At 41.2% G+C, this 22,111-nt stretch overlaps 1 long non-coding RNA gene across 1 annotated transcript in view; it reads left to right on the top strand.

The window, feature by feature from the left end:
* Positions 1–7,169, top strand: part of LOC122893460 — a 103,990-nt gene extending 96,821 nt beyond the window's left edge. Inside the window, exon 3 of the long non-coding RNA XR_006381636.1 lies at positions 7,133–7,169. This is a non-coding gene — a long non-coding RNA (uncharacterized LOC122893460). The remainder of the gene's footprint in view (positions 1–7,132) is intronic.
* Positions 7,170–22,111: the final 14,942 nt, after the last annotated feature.

Here is a 22,111-nt window from a genome sequence, read left to right as displayed (position 1 = left end):
TGGTCAGAATGAGGTATTACTGAGTAGTTGCCATTTATTTGCGTGTTCTTGTGTATTTTGATATTTTAACATCTTGCCCTCATGAGTTTTGGATTTTTTAAAAAGAGGACACAATCGGAAGTCTTAAGTGCTCACAGGCACTGCTTCAAGCCTTTCCTGAAGAGAGACTAACAACTGGGGAGGAAGGGGACAACATGGAGACTTGGGTCATTGCCTGACCTCAGAGGTCACCACTGAATCCCCCCTACCCACAACCCCCAAACCTCTCTTGAACTACAAAATGATTGCAGTCATTTTACTTGGCCGTTCTGGTGGTTTGCCTTGGACCAGTCAGTTGACCTTGTTCCTACATCTACTGGTTGATAACTGTTTGAATCTGGCCCTTCATCAAACAGACTCCATGAAAGAATTAAATCCTGATGTCTTAATGCATCCTTTGTGTGTAATGAGCGAGAGATTTATCAAATAATGACGATAGTAAGAAGCATTGAGAGCCAACACCAAGCACACTCCTGTGCCAGGGACTATCATAGGTGCTGGGCACAGACAACTCTTCCCTTAATCTTTGACTTAACAATGTAACGCAGCTACTGTTATTATCTTCATTTTCTAGTTGGGGAAACTGAGGCACTGAGTGGTTAACCAACTTGGCCAAGGTCACATGGCCAATGAAGAGTAGAGCTGGGAGACTGATGATTGATTGATTGATTGGCTGATTGATTTAGGGACACCTACTCCTTTCAACCTAGTGATTAAATCTCCTGGCCTTGAAGCCATGTGTTCAAATGCTCATTCTACTCCTTGCTAACTATGAGAACCTACTTTTAACTTCAGTTTTCTTGATGTCAAAATAAATAAAAGTGTCTAGTTTCATAGGGATATGAGGAGGTTAAATGAGTTACCACATGTAAAAATTGAGAATGGTGACAGGCGCTAAGTAGACATTCAATAAATGTTAGCCAATATTATTATTATTATTTCTTCGGACAGCAGAGCTTGTGCTCTAACTACTACCCTGTATTGCTTTTCTTGCTAGAGTCCATGTCCTCAGTTCCTTAGATGAACGGTCGATACATATTGACAAATGATGAAGGAAATGAATTAATGAATAATTGAATGAATTAGTGAAAGATGCACAAGAGGATCGGATCTGACCCTACTGGGTGGTGTTTGGAAGGGAAATACAAACTCTTATTTCTTAGGAAACAAAAACAATCACCTATGCTTACTATCATTAATAGATCAAGGCAGGCACCTTCTTTCAAAGGAAAACACCGCTTTGTCTGTAGGGAAGCCAATAGCAGGACTTCAGACCTCCCACGCACTCAGAAGCGCTGGTCCCTCTCCTACTTTCTCTTTGCTTCTTCATTCACAGTCCCCCAACCTGTGCTGTGAATTTCATGGCTATAGCTTATGCCAGTAAAAGCCTTTCATCCTCTGCTAATGTGGCATTTGTTTGGTAATATGCAGGAGAGAGCATTAAAAATAAATCCAGAAATGGCATCTTATAAATTTGGATTTTCTGTTCTCATAATTTATAGGAGTTCATGTTAGAGAGCACTGTCTTATGCATAAACACAATTTCTTTGTGAGCTGATGATGGAATTTATATCAAAGGGGGTCGAACATAGACTTCATGAACTCAGCATCCGCTATTATAAGCTATTTCATGTATAACTGGAGACAAATGATCTCGCCCCCTGTTTGTCTTAACTTAAAATTCAGTTGGTTTGCTCGAATTCATTTCCAAGGCGCAGGAGTGGGGGCAGGGAACACAAGATTTATACACCTTTAATATAATCAATTCTAAACATATCTTTAGACAAATAATTTAAAAATCTATGCATCACGAAACACCTCTATTAATTTTAGGATACACAGTTTGGTGAATTTTGATGTGATTGTGGCTTTATGTGTTTAAGATTTAAAAAGAAAAAAAAAAAAATCCTGCGTCTCTTTCCTTCCCCCTCAGAAAGAAATTTTAACAGGAACATTTTGAAATAAAATCCCACAAGGAAACAATCCCCTTAGACAATTAAACTGGGAGAAGGTCCCCTGAGGGCAGACCAAAAAAAAATCCGTAAAAATAATTGCTGTTCTGGGGTCTCTGCTGTATTTTGGTGGGGTGTAAGGAAAGACAGCGGGTGCCTGTGCACTCACGGAAAAGACACACACACACACACGAATAAGTGCGTCCCTCCACGGAGCTGGCTTGTGACACTATTGTGTATAACTACCTGGCCACACTTGGGGCCTTTCTGGCAAACAGCAGTGATTTGGAGACTGTAGGCAATATAAAATAACAATCAGGTCATTTACAAGGTTCTGCCAAATATTAACCTTCTATCCAATTCTCCTCCAACCTTTCAGAGCCCCTAATGTGAACCAGGCCAGCTCTCACGTCGCTTTACAATATTCTGGAATGGGGGGTGGCAGCCGTGGGTGAGTGTGGGGAGCTGGTACACAGTTGTTAGAATATTTTAAGGGGGTGTGTTTATACCAAGATAATGATGTGGTTTGTTGTTTTGTTTTGTTTTAAGTGCCAGAAAGATTGTTTAATTGCCCTTCTCCTCCTTAGGGGAAACTCAAAGGTTAATTCGTCCAAGAAAGTGGGGTTTGCGTTTGCCTTGAAGATAACAGAATTACTGGAGCTGTGGTCGAGGGTATAGGAAACTGTGGTTTAAGGCCAGGTGGCCGAGAGTGTTTTGGCAGGGAGGACTGAAGTTATGGTTTTGTGTCCGTGTTAGGGAATTGCTTTGGACGAGAGTCATGCAATACTGTGTTTAATGCCACACTTAGGAGCGCACTCAGACGGTTAATGTTGTATTAATATTTATTTTTAACATAGTATAGTAATTATTTTTAGCACTTTAAAGAGATCACAGTTTGGACCGTGACTTCCACTTCTTCACTTCTCATTTTTTCGGTAACCGTCTTTGGGCCCTTACCACGAGCTAGAACACCACAGTTCACCTCCGTTACGGTCTTATTTAATCTGTATGATAACCCCGAGAGAGGCGTGGATACTGTTGACATCTCCATTTCAGAGATAAGGAAATGCTTTTCCCAGGTCAAAACAGCACTGAATACAGAGCTGGATACAAATTCCCCTGCCCAGCAGCCCACCGTCTTGGGCGCTATGTACCTTCTGTCTTAAGAAGGCAAGACCCAGTCGTGTCTGGATCTTTTCTGCAGGCATGTCTAGTCTTCGCTTTTAAATGCCAAGAGGCAGAGGCTACAGAGCTCATCTGAGCCATGTCACAGAGAACTACACTCAGATCATCTGTGATCACCGAGATGCGACGGGGGAGTCACTCCCAAGTAAGCCCCTCTGAAGAATGGATTTTATTCATTGTCTCTCCCTGCTGCATAAATCCTAGCCAAGTTTTCCTTCCCCCTCTAAAGACTGATCCTACCTTCCTGCTGAAGGCCTTGGAGAACTTCAGTGCCATTTCCAGCTTGAAACTAGGCCAGGGGAAGTCTCGAACAATAACCACCACAACAAAACTGTTCTCTCTGGGTCTTCTCTGGAAATCAGTATCATCACTGGTTCAGTGGAGGTGAGGTGACATTTCTTGTCAGCCAAGACACCACATCTTGCATTTAGTTGGTCTTCTTTGAACATACGCCTTTCTTTGTGGGGTGGAAGGGGACGGGGGAGCCAAATCCTTTTGCAAATGGAGTGTTAGAATAAACAGCTCTGTTTGAATGTTGGGTTGGTGTTTTAAAGCGAGGACCAATGTATGTAGTCAGGAGACCCAGTTTTAACAGCAGGGCTGTTATTTTAACAATAGGTTACCAGATCCATTGGGCAATCCAACTAAAAGCCCGTATTTATTTCCCTAATTTTATAAACATTTAATAGGTCCTTATTAAACACATCAGCCAGCATGATTTAATAACACAATCAGTCTAGAAGTTTAAGAAAATTGAAAACAGGATTTGAATGTAATGCAGCCACAATTACTGGAGATTATAGGGAATCATTCCCATATGTCTCCAGTGGAGAGCTGCTAATCCCTGTTTGCGTGGAGGTGATTTCTTTTGGAACCCTGCCCAGCCTTCAACAGCACTAGTGCTGAACAAATTAGATTTGAAAGTCCCCAATTTTATGACTAAGGTAATATACTCTGTGAATTTAGAGAAACACTAAGTTCCTATTTTCACTGGCTCTCAAATGCTGGACAGAGACCTTGATTTCATTTAGTTTGGCTCCACTTAGAATATGGTCATAGGTTTGAAGGGGTCAGCATATGTTTTGGTGTGTCTTTCATAGATACGCTTACTCCTCTCCACCCATAATGCTGAGGCATTTGCATCATGGCTCAATGAATGACGGCAGATCTCAAGAATGTGCTGCAATTAGACTTGGAAGAAGGCCTGCTGTAGGGGCCTGGGGACCCACACCCCCTCCTCTCTGCTTTTGAGCGCCCACCCCATTCCCTGTCCTCTGCTCGTGGGCCCTCTGAGGGTCTTTTTGTAAGCTCAGAGAAGGACAACCTGTAAATTAGGCTTTGTTTTTCCTATCTTTCTTAGCTTTTAGGAAAAGGATGGATTCTTTGGGTAAAACAGCAAGGGTCAGTAGGCTAAAAATTAAAGTTCTAGGGACTGCAGTGGGAGGGACAAAGCTGAAAGTAGGTTTTCTAGGAACCTGGGATAAGGCTGGACAGTCTCTACCTTGATGTTCTCTTCCCATCTTGTCTCAGCTCTTGGTAGCACTACAAAAACAGAATAACTGTGACTTGCAGTCACTCCCAACTACTTCCTACAGGCCCACACATTGTAGTATTCATGACTTTAAACCTCATAATCCGATTGGGAGGTCATCATCAATGACACTTTAGAGAAGAGGCAGCTGAGATTCCATCAATTGCAGAACCTTGCTGTGGTCTCAACGAAGCAAGGATTCAAACCCAGAGGTCTTCGATTCCAAAGCTCCTATTCTTAATTGTTATTCGGAACTTGCTTCCAACAGTGGTGAAGTAAATGAAATGAGTACAGTGTCTTATGTGTGTATGAAGAAAAATTATGTTTTCCTAGACATCTTCCCACTTGAACCCAGAGTTCTGGTTCACAATCTCTTCCTGACTTTTTTTTCCCCCCTCTTTAAAATGGTTTCTTTGGCTTTGAAGATAGGGAAGCAGCAAGAGAAGGAGGAGTCAAAGGACTAGAGAAGGAATTTGGGGTAAGATTTAGAAGTGTTGCACAGCTTGCAGAGAACAAGAGGAAATGAGATGATAAATTCTTGAGTTAAGATTTATCGACCACTTACCATGTGCCTGGCAGTGTTCTAAGCACCTTTCCTCTATTTCCTTTCATTTTAATCCCCCAACAATCCTGTACAGTAATTCTATCCTAAATGAATCCTTACTTTAACCACGTTAAAAAATTTGTTCCGAGTTACTCATCTAGTAAGTGACAGCATGGGTCTTTACACCCCGGCGTTCTGGGTCTGATGCCCACTCTCAACACTGTGCTCTGACAGGTGTGTATCGAGTAGCCCCTTCACTCCAAGAAATACAAGTGAGGAATTCATGTTACTTTCTGGTCAGATTTGTTTGCTGAACTATGTTTGTTTGGCCTTCACTGGACCCCTTTTCTGAAGGTCTCAGTAGACTTATCTAAGCAGAATGGGATGAAAACACTTATGAGCTGATTTTGCAACTCAAGCCCACAGCCTCCTCCTCATCACACACACACACACACACACACACACATGCTACAGCTCACAAACAAACAAATCCCTTACTATACATGTAGGTTATATGTGCCAAATATTAAAATAGAGTGAAGCAAAGTTAAACCCTTCAGGCAATCAAGAACACCAGAATTCTCCATTCACCCTCCATCTCAGAAAGGGATTCAATGACTGCCCTAAAGGCAGGATGTTTGAACACCCAGACATCTGCATATAGATTTTCCTTTTGTTCTTTCCTTTAATCTAGAGCAGTTGGTCCCCCAATTCAGCATGCTTTAGAATTACTGTACAGAATCGAATGCAAAACCAAGGATCTCCACTGAACGTGCAGGACCCTGGCGATCCTGCCTCCTGTGCTGACTGAGCCCACCCCAGGAGGGACCTGGTTCGGTGGCATATGCTTAGAGGCTTTTGAGGAGTCCCAAACACTTCCTTCTCTGGAGTCCTTTCCGCCAACTCTGGGCGGTAACCTTCTGGAGCCTGGCCTGGTGAGGGGTCCTATTTACATTACCATTTCATTGGTGGTGACAAGGCACCAGGAAAAGTTCCATCTTAGTCAGATGGTGCTGTGCTCTATAAAGAACTCAAACCCAGGGGCGCCTGGGTTGCTCAGTGGGTTAAAGCCTCTGCCTTCAGCTCAGGTCAGGATCCCAGGGTCCTGGGATCGAGTCCCGCATTTGGGTCTCTGCTCAGCGGGGAGCCTGCTTCCTCCTCTCTCTCTCTCTGCCTACTTCTCTGCCTACTTGTGACCTCTCTCTCTGTGTGAAATAAATAAAAAACTTAAAAAAAAAAAAAAAAAAAGAACTCAAACCCACCCTGAAATACGGTTCCTGGGCCACAGAAAGTAATGCAGCATCTTTTATCAACACCCAACTTTCACCATCGACGACTCAAACAGCTTTTAGAGCCACTCAAGATAGCAGCTTGAGTATTTAACAACTTTTTAGAAGAAATAAAAAAAAAATAAGTTGAACTGTCTGAGAACAAACCCAACTAAGCAAATAGGTAGGCTTCTCTGTTTTCAAAATACAATGCCTTCTTGAGTATCATCCCATTCTGTCACTGTGTCATTTAACCAAAGTATTCCAGTGTAGATTTTCTACCAAATCCTCGGCATTAATTCTAATTTCACAGTATGGCTCACTGGTTATAGAGCATGACCCCCTCCAGGGCACGCCTGCCTGGCTTTGAATCCCCACCCTGCCAAACATTAGCTTTGTGACTTCATCTCCGTTTGTGTTTTCCTGTCTCTGAAATGGGGACAATAATGGAATCCAACTCTGGAGGCAACGACTTAACCATTTTTGCTTGTACAGCTTAGTGGTATTAAGTCCATTTTCATAGTGTTGTATAACCATCACCACCATCCATCTCCAGAACTCATTTTATCTTGCAAAACTGAAACTCTGTACCCATTTCTTTCCTTCCCCATAGCACCTGACAACCACCATTATACTTCCTGTCTCTCTGAATTTGACTACTTCAGGTTGCTTAGGTAAGTGGAACCATCCAGTATTTGTATTTTTGTGATGGGTTTATTTCACTTAGCATACTGTCCTCAAGGTTCATCCACATTGTAGTAAGTGAGCAAATTTCTTCTTCCTTTTTAAGACTGAAGACTATTCTATCGTATGTATATACTATATTTTATTTATCCATTCATCTGTTTGCAGACACTTGGATTGCATGTACAATTTAGCTATTATAAAGCAAGGCACTATGAACATGGGTGTATAAATATCTCTTTGACACCCTGTTTTCAATTACTTGGGGAATATAGAAGAAATGGAATTGCTGGATCATATGGTAATTCTGCTTTCAATTTTTTAAGGAACGGCTCTTCTGTTTTCCACAGTAGCTCCATTGAGCACCCCCACCAACAGATCACAAGGACTCTAATTTCTCCACATTCTCACACACCCTTGTTATTTTTCTGTTTCTTTGATGGTAGCCATCTTAATGGGTGAAGTGGTATCTCATTGTGGTTTTGATTTGCATTTCCCTAATGATTAGTAATGTGAAGCGTCTTTTCATGTACTTATTGGCCATTTGTGTATTTTCTTTGGAGAAATGTCTACCCAAGTCCTCTGCCTGCATTTTAATTGGGTTGTTTGTTTTTTTGTTGGTCATTTGTAGAGAAAGACATTGTCTTCCAGAGAGTCATTTTATGGAGAAACTTTTATTTCCTTTCTTCATCAAAAAAATAAATAAAAGAATTATTCTTAACAGAGAGGAAAACAGGAACTGTGAAGTTATTTTTGCATTAGGATGACCTAAAATCTCCCTTTTCCTAGGAGTGGCTTAAATAGAGGCCTTGGGTTAGCAGGCGCAGAGAGGGCCTCTGCTTTGCGTAGCCTCCCCGGCACCCTGAGTGTCTGAGCCTGTGAGGGCCACCAGAGCACAGATGCCTCATGGGCCCCCACACTTTCAGGTGGCCATCCAGGCCCTTTAGTAAATACTCCTCACTCGGGGGACCGTAGTGGGCCTGGCAGCCGAGCCTTCTCCCAGCCTGGCTAACTCAGGTGGTTCAGGAATGACGTCAGTGGAACGGCATGCTCGCACTAACCAAACGCTGTCCCATCCACCCTATAACAGGGGGCCCTGACTCTCTCAAGGCACCTTTTCACCTCAGACCATTGGCCTAATTGCCTTTCTTTTTGTGAGTCTTCAGATAGCTCCTAGGTGAGAAGTGAGCTGGGTCAGTGCCTGTGACAGTAACAGCCTACCCTGCTTTCCCAGCTCAGGGCTGTGATGAGAGCCCAGCAGAAACAGAAGATGGGTTTTACTAGAACCCAAAGCTCCCATTTCTTGCACAATCTTGCTGCCTGTACTTATATTCCAAAACCCAAGGCTCACCTGGCACTATCTCCTGCTTCCATCCTTGGGGAATGGCAGGATTTCCCTCTTTGCCCTTATCAGATAGATCATTTTGAATTCCTTGCCTTTGGCTTCCTTTATTTAATGCTGTTTAATTCTATTTTACCCCTAGCCTTCTCCCCTTAATTTAATATGCATTTACTCAATCATAGGACTGGATGAGCTTGCAGTGAAACAGAAAAGAGGTCAAAATGTGAAGGGATGTAGTGCACAAAGACAAATGGGTAACTTTTCCCTCCTTCTTTTTTTTTTTCCATTGAGGACGAGGGCATGGAGCTGAGGACCATCAAATGTCTGGCAGGAATCTGTGAAAATAACATTCCTGTGGTAATTCCTCCTAATATGCAGTGACCTGAGAACATTTCAAGCATTTTATTTTCACGTCGGCTCCAGTAACTGAAAACAATTTAAAGAAGCAAAATATCAGGGCCAAAATTTTTCAAAGAGATTTTTTTTTCACCTCTAGCTTGAAAGCAAATTGTAACTTTCTAAGCAAGCAAACAAAAAGAGCTTTTATGCATATCTGATTAGCTCATTTCCTTTGATTTTGGCGAGTGATGTCATTTGGGCCCAGCTGTTGGTATGCTGCAAATGATTTCCCTTCCTGGTGTTTCAGCAAGCCATTTCTGCCCCTAATGGAATTACTTTGACTGGAACCCAGCATTTTTCATGGTTCACCTCTCCTATCAGCTGATACCCAGGACTCCTCTGGAAAGAATGAGCAAAGGCCGCAAAGGCATTGAAGTGCCTGGAAAACAATACTTTCGTGTAGACTGTTTTCACACAGTTGGTTTTTTTCAAGGTCTGTTTCCAGTGCCTTAGCTTCTTGATTCATCCTATAAAATAATAGTGGGAGTCTGAATTAGATGAGGGGGCTCTGAATTCAAGGGTCCTGGGTCCTTGGAAACAGAATGGGCTCTGAGATGACAGGTTAACACAACAAGGAAAGCATCAGAGCTGTGGAAAGAACCAGGCCATGCACAAGAGCACTGGCTCTCAAATTCTGCTGATCCAAGTCCAAATTCCAGTGCTTCACCTTGCTAGCTGAGTACTGGAGGGCTCGTAAGTCCCTGTGTCTTATAGGTAGAAAGCTACTAAAAGTGAGCCCAGGTAACGGGAAAAGCTCTGTGTATATGGGGCAAAGGGAATATAGAAAATCTGTAATTTATGTTCTATTTTACTATGAAACTAAAACTGTTCTAAAAAATAAAGTATTTAAAAAAAAAAAAAAAGGTAAGCACTGAGAGTTGCTTTGACAGCAGGCCAGAAAGGTGCTCAGAACCCTATGTAGTTGCGTGGTACTCATTCTCTACAGCTCTGGTTATCTAATAACCTAGTTTTTACATATCTATCCGGCTAGGCTCCTCTGCTGTGTAAGGGGTTTTCAACCTAGGCACTGTTGATATTTTGGGCCACTTAATCCCTTGTTATGGGGGCAGGAGGTGTCCTGTGAATTGTAGGATGTTTGGCAGCATCCCAGAATCCCTGGTCTCTCCCTACCAGTGCTAGGAGTACCCCCTCCCCCATATATACTCAGTTGTAACGACCAGATACAGGTCCAGACATTGCCAAATGTCTCCTGAGGGACAAAATTGCCCCTTGCTGAGAACCCCAGTGCTAGGTTAAGGAAAAAAAAATCGTCAGTGCATTTGATGACTTCCCATCAATGTCAAGGTAAAAACTCCCTGAGAGTTTTGCTTACTTTTCTCTATAGTATTCAAACCCAATGGCTCAGGTTAATCTCACAACCACATCTGATTCCTCTGCTCACAATCCCCACTCCATGCCTGATTTCCAACTCTCACATCTGGAACACACTGTCTGTCCCCAACCTCCTGTCTGAACCATTCCTAGCTTCCACCCTCACTGTCTTCAATAAGCAAGCTTCCTGATTCCTTTAAACCTTCTGAGTCATCTTCTCTTCCTGGCTTCCTAGGCTGCCACTAATTCTGCCCTGGCTCTGCAATAATTGCCTTAGAGTGAAGGGTTTTAGAGCAGGAAGGGATAATGCAAATCCTGGAACCCAATGGTCCTCTGGAGCAAATGAGCAAATGAAGGCCCCAAGTGCCCAAAGACTTGTCCAAGGTCACTGTGTGGGTTGATAGTGGAGCTGGGCTTGGAGACTGCCTGGCCGCCATTACCCTGGAGAGTGTCATCGCAGAAGTTGGTCTCTGTGTCCAACCTGTGCCTTCATCCACAAATAGCAGCTCTATTTGTAAACTCTTTAGCCACTGCAGACTCATCAGCTGTTCAGAGATATTCAGAAGTCTTCCCATGGGTGTTTGGTTTAAAAGAGTTCTCTTCCTCACTCTCATTGTTCACACAGTAGTCAGAGAAGTGGTATAAGCACTATAGTCCTCCAAGTTGAGCCTGCACTGGAATGGCATGAAGGGCTTTTACAAACACAGATTGTGAGGCCCTGCCCCCGAAGTTTCTGATTCTGTAAGTTTGGGTTGGGCCTGGGACCTTGCCTTCCAAGGTGATACTGGCATTGCCGGTCCTCACCTCCCTTGAAGCGCCTGATAGAAATGATTAAGAACATGGACTTTAGAACTGGATAGGCCTGGTGGGAGATCCTGCTTCACCAGATGAGACAAAGTGGCTCAATCTCTTTGAGCTTGTGTTCTCATTTGAAAAATCAAGATAATTAGAAGTACTCATTAAAGTGGACTGTTATTTTTCATTAAACATACTATCTTCTATTTCTGGCATTTACCCGCTCTCAGCACATGTTCTGCGCAGAGGAGTAAAAAGGGGCCAATTTCCTTCCATTTGTTTAAGCTGGTGGCTTAAGAGGAAATCACAGGTCAGTTGAGCTCAGGGAATGTGTTTCATTTGGTTTGGAACTCTGTAGAAATCACTGGGTTTCTCCACCATTTCTGTACAGTGGGCAAAATGGCCCTTCTCAGACTCCCTCCCAACCCCCAGGCCCTGTTGAACAGGTCAGAGGAGAGTAATGAGTGCTTTGCAAAATATTACTTGATAATATGATACTGTTTATTCAAGTTTATTCCTGACCTGAAGCCTCTTTCCTGATCATCCTTTGTTTCTGTCAAAATCCTGTGTGTTTTCCTTCCAGAAGGCACTTTCCTCCTCACTCTAGCCTGCATGGATAGCTCCTTTTTCTGACTTGTCTCTGTTACCTAATTGCTACTTAACTATAAGCAGCTTGCTTTGAAACGTACTTGTCTAATGAGTGCTGTCTCCACATCTCTTCTCTCCAATTAGAGTAAACATTCTTTGAGGAAATGACCTTTGCTTCCCATTTCTTTTGAATTCCCCCCAAGTGCCTGGCATCATTCTATGAACAGTCAAAAGACAAATGTTGATTGAATGTCTATTATATAGTTTGCATAGAATTAGTATCAAAGCTTCAACCAGAACGTGGGGAAAATATTTTTCTGGCATCTTCTACATCTTTTTATTTAAAATGTAGTTCTCTTCATTGTCTAAGTTGTCAGTTCTTGCATGGGAGGGATTGGTCATTGACGAACTCCTGGTCACTCAAGTTCACTACCTACAGAAGGATAACCCCTTGGGTGAATCGATGTGTAACATATTCCTCTGGTAGTGTACTACTAAATCATTTGGCAAGAGGAAGTCACAGCCTTTGGAAACTGAAGCACGTCTGGCTTTCAATCGCCATAACACTTTGTGACTAAAATTATAAAAGCATTATGGTGAGTGAGTTGCCCAGCCTTCCCAATTTAAATGGACCAGCATTAAACTCTTAAAATAATAAAACCCCAAGAGTACCGGGAAGTAGAGTGGAAAGGAGGGAGTTGAGAGATGAGATGAAGATATCCAGTCCCACTAAAGTATGGCCATAAAATAAATAACAGGCTTTTTGGAGTGCCTGTGGTTCAACTCATATTCTCTCTTCCTTCCCAAATGTGCCTTACTTTAATAGCATGTGATTCTCCAAAGATAGGTTTCCTTGGGGGGAAGTTGGGAAGAAAACCATGACCCTGGTCTAAAATCTTCCAGTAATCTGGAGAAGGTTCCTTGTTGTATTTTTTAGCTACTGTATGTCACTTCTGGAAAACTACCTCATCTCTTTTCATTGTATTCCTCACTCACTCATTATGGCCACATCCTCAGAGAGGACTGGGCATACCAATCCCATTTGACTACCAGTTGTGAAGAAGGATTACTCAGCAAGGGATGGGGCCCTAAAAGGAGACAGCTGGGTGGAGGTGATAGGGTCATGGATTTGGAAGAGGTGCTGACTCTCCTATGATGCTCTTTCAACTTGGACTAGTGACTCTCAATCATGGGTCATGGCACACATTGGCATATGGCATCACAAGCCACTACGCACAACATACAGAACTGGTGAGTGATTTTGTCTTTATAAACCCAACTGGAATCAAAGACCTTCCAGGACAAAAGTCACTCTCATGCATATATTCTTTCTGAGTGGCATTCAACCACTGTGCCTATATATGTCTGTGGGAGTGAGCGTTGAATGTCTCATGTTGAAAGTGATTTTAAAAGACTGATAAACATCATATTAAACATTTGCATCCCTTCCTTGTGCCCCAGTATAGTATAGCAAATAAGACCTAGGTCTAGGGAATTCCTATTCTATATGGACCTAGACCAAGCTAATTAACTTCGGGAAATTTTAGGTTTTTTATCTGAAAAGTAGGTAAAGAAAATCTAGCTCAAAGAATTGTCTTCACAACCATTAAATAGGATAAAGTATGTGTTTGTACATAAAAGCCATCAAATGTTAGCAGCTGTCAACATTATTATTACTTATTAATATATACCAGACCCATAGCAATGGGCCTAGCACCTAATGAATGCCTAGAACTCCTAGGTGCTATTATTTTCATTATTAATTTTCAAAAAATTGTGGAATATGACATAATTCTGACAAGCTCAGACCTTACATTAGCAGTTTTATTTTCTTTCTTTTCTGTGGGTGACCGGGAAATTAGTCAGTAGAACTGTTTCTTTAGTCAATAAGGAAACTTTTCTCATAAACTTTCTTCATTCCTTCTGTGCTTTTCACCCAGGACTTCTCCTTTATCAAGAGAGTGTAGATAAAGCGCTGTGCTTTTGCAATAAATGCCACTATATAATCTTCATAATTGTCAAATTCTTGCTGCATTTTGTTGTAATGCAAACCGAAGTCAGTTCAAGATGTTTACTTAAAAGATATTTGTTTTGCCTCTTTCAATCTATGACTCAGTAGTAATGCTGAATGTTCTTAAAAATCATAAAAACTGTAAAATATGGTGAGTGTTCTCTTTGTGCCAAGCATGATATTAACTGTTTTCTATGTGGAAGCTATTTTTATCTTCAGAGAGTAACCACATGTATTTGGTATTTACTGCTCACCCATTCTCCATCTGAGAAAACTAAAGTTAAGGAGCCATTGGATAGGTTGTCCTGAGAATGTACAAGAGCTGGGTCCATACCTGTTGGATTCCAAAACCTATGAACTTAACTTTGCAGGCTCACTCTTTAGAATTTAATTAGTAACAGTTATATGTCAGTAGTTCAACTAGCCTTCCCATTACTGAGTTTTATTCTTCTAGACTTAAGCTCTTGGAAATCAGAAACTATGTTTCATTTGTACCTTCTTTGTACTTTGTACTTCTTTGTACCTTCCTTCTTCCTTTTGCTGTGCATAGTGAATTCTAAAAAGAAAAAGAATAAAGAAGTCTCATTAGATACTTATTGGGTGATTTTACATCCCCATCATTGTCAACTGCATCATATAATTACTGCAAATGAATTTTAAAAGCAAGTTACTGCTATCCTTTTGAGGAGATACAAATGGATAGCATGGAAATAGTTCTCAAGCTCTTAGATCACAGAAATTTATCTGTACCCAAACCCCTCAAGGGAGCAAAAGAAAAAAATGGAGTTGCCTTTCTTCTTGATGCTTCAAACTTCATTTTCAAGGTATTGGTTGATTAACTCTCAAATTATACCATGTGTCCAATGTCCAGTAATGGGCAGCCTCTGATGTGTGAACGAATTTAATTGTGGGCCCAGATGCTACTTTCAGGAGTAATTCACTGGTGATTTGAGGAGGTGGTCCCACACCGATCAACTGGGAAGGAGAAAATTATAATGATAGGTTGAAAGTAACCACTGCCAGGGAAGAGGGTGGCTGAACTATTTCTGCCAGGATGCAGGATGTTTTATGGGATTTAAAAGAAAGGCATACTGTGTACATTTCCCTTTCTAAACATTTGTATTAGCCATATCCCCACTCTCCAAAAAATTAGAAAAGAAGCAATATGAGCGACTCAAGAAGGAGGTGGCAGCATTCTGTCTTTTTTTTTTTTTTTTTTTAATTTATTTGCCAGAGAGAGAGAGAGAGAGTGCACACATGCTGGGGGAAGGGGAAGAGGAAGAAACAAGCTCCCTGCTGAGCAAGGAGCCTGAGGCAGGACTGGATCCCAGGACCATGGAATCATGACCTGAGCAGAAGGTATATACTTAACTGACTGAGCCACCCAGGTGTCCCGGCTGTGTTCTGTCTTAAGTGGAAACTTAAGGTCACCTTCAAATTTTGCCCAAGTAAAACTAAAAATGTTAAGTTGTTGATTTGCAGACATAGGATCCTAGTTTTTGTTTTGTTTTGTTATTTCATTTATGATGATAACAATGTTGCTATATCCAGATTCTTTTGGTTGCAACTGACATAACTCAAATTGCTATAAGCAGTGAAACAAACAAGAGGATTTCCATAAATCTTATGTAATCAAATAGACCAGCACAGATATAACTTTACCTTGCTGGATGCAAGGCTCAAAGTATGTCACCAGGAACTTGGATCTCTCTCTCCATTTCCCAGTGATCTCTCTCTAAGTGCTTGCTCTTTTGTCAGGCTCCATATACTCATGGAATGGCTGCAATAGTTCAAGGTCCTGTGTTTGCTCTGATTCACTTCTTAAAAGGAAAAGTTGGTGGACTATTTCCAGAACTTCTAGCCAACATCTCACTACTGTGATTGGGTCATTGGCTCCTCTCCAAGCCAATCACTATGGTCAAGGCTGAGGATGTGACAAGATGATGACTTATGCCTGTGTACATGCTTCACTTCAGAAACCGATGGTTTTGGTGCTACCACAACATATATCCATGATAAATATTAACATCCATTACCATTGACATGTATCCAGAGCTATAGATCAGACATTACCTAATATTACCCCCACTGCCTCTCATTCATTCATTCAGAAAACATTTGTTGAAGTCCAGTCATGATGAGCAAAAACAAACATGGTCTCAACTCACAGTTCATAAAATTAATGTATGACAGGGTATGTATGACCATCTGCATTTTAAAGATGGGGGTGGGCCCCTGGGTGGCTCAGTGGGTTAAGCCTCTGCCTTCAGCTCGGGTCATGATCTCAGGGTCCTGGGATCGAGTCACACATCGGGCTCTCTGCTCAGCAGGGAGCCTGCTTCCCCCATCTCTCTACCTGCCTCTCTGCTTACTTGTAATCTCTCTCTGTGTCAAATAAATAAAACCTTAAAAAAAAAAAAAGATGGGGCAACTGAGACTTCCTAGAATTCTATCCATTTCAGTTATTCCAGTTCCCGATAGCATTATAATAACCAAGTGAGACACAGACCCAAACCCAAATCGCAGTTGCCATAAGCCCATGTCGATAACTGCTATGCTGCTCTAAAATGTTTTGCTTTGGGGAATAATCTGTCCCAGGCTAATATATGTTTGTTTGTGACCATGACCCCCTTACCCTCCTGCTCCATCATGAGGATTATCTCATGATAGAGAAATAGGGGGCAGAAAGGTCGAAGGAATGTGTGTTCTCCCTCCACCCCATGCTGATGAGTCATTATTAGAGTCTTCTGCCTTCTTAAGAAGGAGCTAAGAACTACCAACGAGCTTTTGCGAATGTGCTTTCATTTAATATTATGTCTCTTCGATGTTTTATAAATAACAACCAATGTGGTCTCGGATAATTGGTTCTGTAAGAGCATCTTTGCAGCTCCTTTGGCAAGATCAGCATTTTCAATCTTCTCTGGCTTCCAAGAATTCGACAGGCCACTTGACACTACACAGAAGGAAACGAAAGCTCGGAGAGGTTAACCGACTTGCCCAGAGTCCCTTAGCTGGTGAGAGGCAGTGCAGTGGCCTAAACCACCTATTCTTTTAATTCCTACACAACACAATTATTTCCCAAACTGCTGTCATCCCTCGTGACATTTTGTTATGCTTACAACTTTACTTAAATATCTACTCTAGTCTTATTCTAAGCAACAATATTTGTCAGTTGGTGTTACTGAGTGTATATTTTTCTAAGGTGCATTTCAATAAGCATAAAGCTATCCAAAATGTAAATATCCGCCTGTGAGTCCCTGAACAATTTCTCGTGGACCATTAGCAGTAGTGTCTGACACACTGGAAACCTGTCCTAGGCTATGCAATTTCCTCATCAGTTAGCTGGCTCACAGTTTTAGGGCTGAGACTTTGGCTTAGAGGCAGGCAATAGGCAATTTCCATGGAAAGTTGTTTTTTTCCTTCTCTATCTCCAGGAAGAGATATAGATATATCAGCTGAATGGAGATGTGATCATTTTCAGCTCCTTCCTGTCCAGTGCCAGCCTTCCCAATCCCAAACACATCCCCACATCCCCCTCTACTAACTTCCTGCATTTGCTTGTGAGTGAGACACACCTGCTATTTAAAGGTTTACCCAACTTTTCAAGCCCCACTAATATTTGATGGCTTTTTGTTGTTTTGCAACTTGCAGGAATTTCTGTGGTGTACTCCTTTAATGGCCATCACACAGCATTATTGTTCAAACTGAGAAGTATCTATTTTGGAGAGCGACTTTAACGACAAAGCTATTGCCACCTTCACTTTATTTTGTTTTAATTATGGTTTTTTTTTTTTTGGAGATTTTTTTTTCTCCAATTTATTTATTTTCAGAAAAACAGTATTCATTATTTTTTCACGTCACCCAGTGCTCCATGCAAGCCGTGCCCTCTATAATACCCACCACCTGGTACCCCAACCTCCCACCCCCCCGCCACTTCAAACCCCTCAGATTGTTTTTCAGAGTCCATAGTCTCTCATGGTTCACCTCCCCTTCCAATTTACCCAAAAGCACATACCTTTTGGGTAAATTGGAAGGTATGTTTTAATTATGTTTGGCTCCCCATAAGTTTTCCTACTGATTTCTGAAGTTCTGCTACCCTCATCAGCCACTTAAGGATGAAATTCAGATCCCAAAGTGCATCTTTATCCCTAGTTACTTGGAAGGAAGGATTAGTAGACTAATACCTCTCTGTTTGAACACAGATAATAGGTGGAAGAGAAAAGACCCATTGCATGAGCACATTCCTTCACAAAATTCAAGCTCTTAGAGGCGGCTCATTTGTTTTACCGTTTAACAGTGAAATTAAGGAAGTCTGTGTTTGTCCTCATAGTTATTCTTGGCTACCATGATGCTCGGGGAGATTGGGGCTATTGAATGCTAGTATGCCTTCTTGAGGAAAACAAGTTGCACATTTATCTGTTTGTTTGTTTGTTTTAATTAATTTATTTATTTTCAGAAAAACAGTATTCATCATTTTTGCACCATACCCAGTGTTATTCTTTCTCATGAAAGAATCTGTCAAATTGCAAAATAGCACTTCAACTCTCCCCAGCTCCACTCTGGGATGTTAACCGGGTTACAGACTGCCACTGTTAACTTCGGATGGAGTTTAGATCCGTTCGCCTACTGTACTAGACCTCAAATCAGCTTCACATTAAAATCACCTGAGATGTGGTTAATATGATGCCCAGATCGCAGACCAACACATTAAATCAGGATCTCTCAAGACAGAGCTCAAGCACCCGTCTGAACATCAGCAGTTACTCTAGTGTGTGCACAGGGTGGAGAACCTCTCTTCCTCAGACCCCTGGCTTCAAAGGTCCCTGTAGTGCCATGGTTCAATGCAGTCAGGCAGGTATGGGGTTGAACCCCTAGTTGTGATGTGGGGCTATTCATTTAGCATTTCTAGGCCTTAGTTTTTTATTTATAAAATTGAGATGACCATGGCTCTTACCTTATGGAGTTGTTTTGGGGTTCATTGAGATGAATGCATGGACAGTGCTGTCCACTTCTGCTGCAGTGACCAGCTAACTAGTCTTTCTGACTTCCATTGTCTCTTCTGCTCAATTCATATTTTATACCAATGAGTCTTTTTTTTAAAGAAATTATTTATTTGTTTGACAGAGAAAGAGAGATCACAAGTAGGCAGAGAAGCAGGCAGAGAGAGGGGGACAGCAGGCTTCCCGCTGAGCAGAGAGTCCGATGCGGGGCTCGATCCCAGGACCCTGAGATCATGACCTGAGCCGAAGGCAGGTGCTTAACCCACTTAGCCACCCAGGCACCCACCAATGAGTCTTTTGAAGCATGGCACCCATGCCCACTTAGAAAGAAACAGCAGCATTTGACATCTGGGAACTGACCTGATATATATAACTAGGACTCGGTGTTGTTAGGAGGTGGCCTGGAACTCAAAGCAGGCCATGATGTCCTTCTTTTGGACATAAACATTCTCACCAAACACTAAGAGCAGACAAGGTCACTCAGTGATCATAAGGAAGTGAGACAAAAAACAAGGCCACCTCATAATTTTGACTAAACATGAAAACAGGTCACTGTTCAAACAAGAAAGATACCAAACACCTCCTTCCTTCAGTTAGTATGAATACCAGCTACTTCTTTACCTATTTCCTGGTTAGCCTGACTCTAGTCTTCTTTCTTTCTAGATAAAGTTTATTAAAATAATCAATTACAGAATTATACCCACTTCTTGATGTCACCTGATCCAGAGTAAACCCCTTTTCTTTCAATTCCAAGACCAAATCCTATGATAAGTCCTTTAAAACTCTTCTTACTGAGATTTTCCATGGTTCCCAATGGTGTTCATTCTCCCCCATGGCAAAGAGTAATGAACCCAACTACATGTGTCCTCCTGGAGATCTTTGGCTGGAAGACATTAGCACCAGTCTCTTATCTGAAGTCCTGTAATCCCGCTGTGATTTAAAAACTTAAGGATGGGTAACTCACCTTTATATTGCTCTGAAAAATCTTTCAGGCATTTTTCACTCTGGTTATGTTACCTATCTGATCCCATTGTTCATCATTCTCTGGTAGGGCCTTCTGGGATATTTCTCCTTCTCTCATGTTTTTTTGTTTTGTTTTTTGTTCTTGCTTTTGGTCATGTCATCTCTACACTTTTTTCCCTGGTTACTTCCTCTGCTCGTCCATCCTGAAATAATAATAATTGAGCACTTACTGTGTTAATTAACATTAGCTAAGTTCCCAAAGATAACCATAAATTGATTCATTAAGGCTTTGAAGGAGGTGTCATTATTATGTTCATTTTACAGATGAGGAACAGAGGTTAAAGAATATGTTCACATTCACAGTTGGTATGAGGCAGAATCAGGATTGAGAAATATATTGATTTATCTTCCTAATAAAGTTGTTATAAGGACTAATGAGATAATGCAAGTAGAAGGCTTAATGTTGTGGGCTTCCCAAAGGCATTCCTAGTGCTTAACCTGGTTTTTGAATCCCTATTTTTCTAGTGAAAACATTTCTTTTATGGTACTCCTACAACATGAGGTCTGAGTAAATATTGTTGCATATACTTGATTGTATCTTGCATTAACTCATTCATGGATAGATTTCACTTTGCCCCCAAATTCAAGCAGCCATTGGGAGCTTGTCTGAGTCATTTTTGCCTTTCTATTAAGAAAAGTCACATTAATTATCTGCTTATTAATCAAGAATGATCCAAGGAGTTGTTCCCATCCTAGTGTGCTTTATTAAAGATTTATAAAATGCTAACACTCAATTATTTAAAATTGACTTGAAGATACCTCACACATAAAGGATGTTCAGGAGGCCTAATAAATAATATAATAAATGTTATAAAAGGATTTTATTATAAAATAAAAATTATTTTCAAATTATGTAAGATACATATTATAAATATTATAATATAATAAATAATATAAAGGCCTTATAAAATATTGCAAACACCCACTTCAAGAAACTGAATTTTCAGGTGGCAACTCTTTGCCAGATTAATTGATTAATTGGCTAAATGGTTCACAGCTCTCTCTTATGGGCTCAGAATTTATATAAGACAATGGGTTGTCTTCTTTTCTCTTTAATGTAGCAATCAAAAGGTAAGACCCTCTGCATTGCATACTTGCTAGGGACCAATTTAGTTTTCTGTTTTGTTCTGTTTTCTTTTAAATATGTGCTCAGAGAATGTTTTTTGATATTTGTCTTGAAGACAAGAGCTCTACCATTAGGAGCTTACACCCTTAGGGATGTACCTTGTACCTCGAAGGAAAAGGGATTTCAAATGAGGTTGAAATGTAACCATCTCCATTACACAATTTTAACGAGAGTAAGGAGCACGGAGAGAGAAAACTCCTTAGAATATCATTAGAATCCCGGGACCCTGGGTTCTGTGTGAAGACTTTGGGGAACCTAGGACTTAGAAGATTCTGAGAGGATAGATATGTCCTGGAATAGTGAACTTGTATTAGACTGCTTCCCATTTTTGTGTAACAGGAACAAAACCGTGTGTGTTCATAGCCCTTCTCTTTCTCTACTCGCTGTGGGGCATTCTGTCTTTGTTATACTCAGTGTTTCTCTCACCTTGCTCTCTGAGGAAAACTCCAAGTTCATTGGCTGAGGATCTTTTGATTTAAGCCACACAGGATAGGTAGGGCAGGGGAGAAAGCTAGGAATGGAAATCTGGTTTGGAAAGGGATAAGATTCAATCAGGGAGACAGAAAAGAGTAAAAGGAAAGATGGGTAGGAATGAACCCCCACCACAGTCTTTCTCTCACAGCTGGATATCACAAAAGTCCTTGATTTAGGAGTTGAGAGTGAGAGAGAATTTGGGGTCACCAGTGTGCAGGACATAGAATAACATCAATGGGGAGAGTGTGTTTCCAGTGTGTTGGAGACAAATGTACACCTCTTCTTGTCCTTTGAGATTCATTAAAGATTTGAATTTTTAATGTTCGAATGGATTTTGTTGCTAACTTATGTTTCTTGATATATGATGCTGCAGTTGGACCTGGCTACTTTATAAGCCCTTTATTTTGGGGTCATATATGTTAGGTTTCATTCAACCCATAAGTAAGCTTGGATCGTAATGTCATGATTAGTTCATGGCACTATGTTTGAAGAATCCTGGAGCTCAACTTGAACACAGCTGGGAAGATAGAAGACCTCAAAACCACTTCATCTTAGGATCCTTCAAAAGAATTTGGAATGTTTATTTTGGGGAAAAGAAGTCTTGGGACCTAGAGCCATCAGAAGGCATCCCTCAAAGGGATCATCTGATGAGAGATGATGTATGTGTGTGGTTCCATAAGGGAACAGGACCAGCAAGAAAAAGATTTCTTTTCTAAGAAAAGAAGATTTTAGTCCTAAGCTAAGGGAGAACTTTCTGACAGTATTGGCCACAGATGAAACAGCAATGGTTATTTGGTGGGGCAGGGGGGTAGAATATT

Source organism: Neovison vison, chromosome 1 (assembly GCF_020171115.1).
Source record: "Neovison vison isolate M4711 chromosome 1, ASM_NN_V1, whole genome shotgun sequence".
Taxonomy (NCBI): Eukaryota; Metazoa; Chordata; class Mammalia; order Carnivora; family Mustelidae; genus Neogale; species Neogale vison.
This window is presented reverse-complemented; position numbering and strand designations above follow the sequence as displayed.